This window comes from Chionomys nivalis, chromosome 23 (genome assembly GCF_950005125.1).
Source record: "Chionomys nivalis chromosome 23, mChiNiv1.1, whole genome shotgun sequence".
Taxonomy (NCBI): Eukaryota; Metazoa; Chordata; class Mammalia; order Rodentia; family Cricetidae; genus Chionomys; species Chionomys nivalis.
This window is the reverse complement of record NC_080108.1, coordinates 16,578,080-16,582,675: the sequence shown is the minus strand read 5'-3', so window position 1 is coordinate 16,582,675 and position 4,596 is coordinate 16,578,080.

The following is a 4,596-nucleotide window of genomic DNA, read 5'->3' as shown; positions in this document are numbered from 1 at the left end:
AGTAGAAATACACATACAGGATGATAAAAATAATTTTACAATTGTGTACAAAAATATTGTAAATAGGAAAAAAGAACATAAATAATATGATAAATATAATTTTGAATTTATATCAATTATAAATTATCTTAGACAGGAATACAAAAATAGTTTCACATGTATCAGCATGTAGGAATCTATACCAATCTAAATTGTCTAAAACTAATAGCTTCTAAAATAGTTTACAAGCAGACACACCAAAGAAACACACCCTGACACCAAAGAAACCAGCATCAGAGAACACACTATTGTCCTGGAACCAGAGCCAAAGAAAGAAATATGCCTTAACCTTGAAAATAGCCCCCCAAAGCTAAAGAGGACCAATGAAAGAAACACCGTTTGGTCCTGAAACCAAAGCCTAGTCTGCTCCTGACCAAATAAACCAACCAATCCCTGAGCAGAAAAATCTTCCTGGGAAAACTCTGCCCCTAAGAATCCCTATAAACTCCTCTGCCAGTTCAGTTGTTGGTTGTCCTTTCCTGACCTGGCAGAAGCAGCCACTCTCCCGGACTCCTTCTTCCCAAATAAATCTCTTTCTTAAAAGAGTTTTGGGTGAAGTTCTTATTTCATCAGTGCAGACCAGACCAGAAGAACCTTTGCTGAGACGTTCCCTTGGGGGGGAGGGGGGGGCTGAGAAGAAAAAGCAAAGAACTTTTGCTGAGACGTTCCCTTAGGGAGACTGAACAGAAAAACCAAAAGAAACAATTACTATCTGCTAGGAAACACTCTTGAGAGTTGAGCAGAAAAAATAACTTTTTGCCAGAGCCAGAGGAAATTGCTACATTTCTGCAGGGGCTTCGCCTTTAGCATTGGGAAGCAGAAGAAGTAACATCTTGGGCCTGAGCAGAGAAGTGCACACAGCTCAGCTGTAAATGCCCTCCAAGAAAGGAGCAGGATTGCTACATACTGGGGGGTGGGAGTAACTGGACGGGACAGGAAGACACAGACAGGACCATCCCCCACTGAAACCCACCCTGAAGCTGAAGTATATCCTGACTTTCTGATAAATCAGGATACCTTATCCAGCTTCCAGAGCTGTCCCTGTGCAGCTCCAGGTATCACCTGACTTCTCAATGAGTCAGGGTACCTTTCCCTACAGAACTGTCCTTCGGTAGCTCCATCCTCCAGAACCGTCCCTTTGCAGCCCCAGAGCTGTAACATACACTTGCTTACAGAAGGTGGAGAAGACAATCATGACTGCCCTCGTGAGCAGAAAGCTTTCCTGAGATCACACTGCAACCCCCAGTGATGCTAGAATCATGGGAGGTTTTTCTGTTTTATTGTGTTTTGTTTTCGATGGGCTTCGCTCTATACCTCAGGTTAGTCTTGAACACTTGTGTCTCCTGTCCCAGCCTCCCCAGTGATAGAAATAGAGATCTTTACCACCATGCTCAGTAAAATTGTGCTTTTTGATCTATTAGACTATGGCATTACTCTATGATGTTCTGGAGGGAGCGGGTGGGTACATGACCTTTAACCCTAAGAATTCCTTAACTTTTATGCTAGGGGATGACATATTAGCAGGATAGGACCACGTTTACTTTGTGGTCATGCCGCAAGAACTAGAGAGCCCACAAACAGGGGCCGAGCAAATGCCCTAGCTATGTCTTCCATTAAAAAAGATCAGGATCAAGAAGGTGAGAAGGGAGTTGAGCAGCCTCTAGCTTCACAGCCCCTCCCACTTCTCAGGCACCAAGTTGAGAGAACTGTTTCTAATGCTGGGTGGTCCTCTAATGCTACTGTCTAGCTCCTCCTTGGATCCTAAGGTAATGTGATCTGGACTAGAGACTGACAGGCCTTAGAAATAGCTGAGAAAGCTGTCACAAGAGGAGACAAGAAGATGACCAGATCTTGCTTTGTCTTTTCTGTATGCAACAATCTAGATCTAAAACCTCATCCTGATAAAAAACAAAAAACAAAACAAAAACAAAGAAACAAACAAACAAAAAAAAAAACACTGAAAAAGCAAACAGTAATGCAACTAGAACTAAAGCTGCATTTAGTTTGGGGAAAGCATACTGAAGCAGACAAGCAAGTAAGGTTGTAATGGGGGGAGAAGGGAAGAATGGAGATACAGGAAGTGGGGAAAAGGTGAGGAGAAACAGAAAGAATAAGATGGACAAGAAAGGTAAGAAAGGAAATACAAGATGGAAAGAGGAAGGGAGGGAGTGGAGGAGGAAGAAATCGGCAGAAAGAAGGAAGGAAGAAAAGAAAGAAGAAATAAAATGTAAAAGGAAAGGCAAGGCAGGGCAAGACATATGCACAGATGATAACAGGCTTGTGTGTGTGTGTGTGTGTGCATGTGTGTGTGTATGTGCGTCTGTGGGTTGAATCTGAACAAAAAAATTTCTGAGCCAGAGTAATGTCTGCCTAGAAAGTCCCTGGGGTTATCTGTGGCAGCTATAGCTAGCTATAGAGCAGGGGGCGGCCCCTACTCATAGACAAAGCCAATTACCTCAATGCAAGGGGAAATTATTAGTCATGTTAATTAAAAATAATTTTTGTTCCCACTCTTTAAAAGGTCAGCCTATCAGCTCTATGGAAAATTGAGCCTTCACATATTTTTGTTTGATTTCCTATCAAGGTCTAATTAGTCATAATTCTTTGTTAAAAATGATAATTTTGTACGATGCAGTTACATTTGATTATGATGTATTTATTATGACATTATTTGTAACTATTGCATGGGAGTTTTTCACAATTCTGAGCTAATGGAATGAGGAATGGGTGTTTCCTTGGATGCTACTCACCAACTGCAGGAAGACTGCAAGATGCTTATGGTACAACCGAAGAAACAAATGTTTCCTGGCCTGGCTCCTATGTTCTTCCGGTTTCAAACAAACAGGCCTTAAGCTTTAGAACCAGAGAAACTTTTTCCTTGCCAGCTGTCATGCACTAGCTGTGTGACCATAGGGATCTGCTCTCTTCATCATGGAATTCCCCAGCTCAATATAGGCTTTGGGCCAGCAAGATGGCTTGGTAGGGAAAGGCACTTGACACCAAACCTGATGACCTGAGTTCAATGATCAGGACCTCATGGTACAAGGAGAGACTCCACTTTTGACAGTTTTCCTCTTACCAACATGTGTGTACGTGTATGTGTGCTTGTGCAAACAATTAATTGATTAATATAACAAAGGGGAATAATAATTTTTATTGCAGGGGCTATCAGGGAATAAGTACAGAATCTACAACTCTTGATATTCAGGAGGTTCTCAACAAATGTTAGTGACTTCAAGTCTATTTGAAAAGTAATCTATTTGTCCTAACTAATGCAGACTCTAGCTATTAGTATTGAAATTAATCTACACAGTGAGGAGATAGCTCAGTCAGTAAACTACCTGAGCTATTTAAAAAGAATTAGGACCTGCAAACCCATGAACATGTACATATAACACATACACATGTGTACACCCACACATACAAAGACATAGACACCCGATTACTCACATAGACATATACCATCCCCATCCATACACACAATCTATTCTTGGAACTCTGAAATATACAATGCTCTTTTACATATAGTACATTACTTCAGCTTCCTGCTAAAGGATGACAGATGTATTTCATCCTGGAGAAATGGAGTGAGCCTTCCAAGGTTACGCAAGGAATAAAAAGTTAAGGCTGGTCACATATCCAGACTGTTTGTATTACACTAATATTAAAAGAGATGTTCATGCTTTCTGCCACACAGGAACCCTCTATAGAGTACTGGTTGCCCATGGTAACAAACCACAGGCAAAAAGCCCGAGCCCCTTTAGTATTCACTGGTGTTTGCTCTATTCTGTCCATGGATCTGAAAACAAACCTCTTTATGTTAAATGAGGACTTGGAACAAAGGCCTCATTGCAAATACCCACCCTCTAAAACACTGGAGTAATCTGGAAGCCAAATAATACATCATCCAATCCTGGTCCTCAGAGTCCGGTGAGGAATTTTGGAGGGCTGACACTCATTACCTTTTAACCCAAAACTGTTCCCAAATGGGATGGGAAAGAGCTGGAGAAATGAGCTACATTCTGTGGCAATGATTATATATTATATATATATTCCTATGTAACTGCATGCATGGACACTTACAGACAAGCAAACGCTAAAATAAAGATAAATAAAGAGCACAGCTCTGATTCGATACAAAAGACAGCATGTCTTAATAGCACCCATCAACAGGAAAAGTCCATTCAATAACGCCAGTCAGAGGAGAAACCACTTAGGAAAGCAGCCACGCGGTGGATTAAAAAGCCTTTTTGTCAAATATAAAGGTCATTGAGGCAGTAAACTCCTTAAAGGGAAAGACAATGCATTCATGCTTGAGCAGATCAGCCTGCAACAAGACACAGTGAACATACAAATGATAACCCTGGCTGAGGGGAACTGGACTCGGGGACATCATTTACCGACATAATGGCATGGAAACAGCCTCTGTTGGAGAGAAACCAGCACAAGTTCATCACCCACCCAGATGCTACCAAGGACAAATGTCCTTGGCAATCTCTGGAAGCACCTTAGAGCCTTCTAGAAGACCTTGCCTCAAGTTATGGCCCAATTGAACTT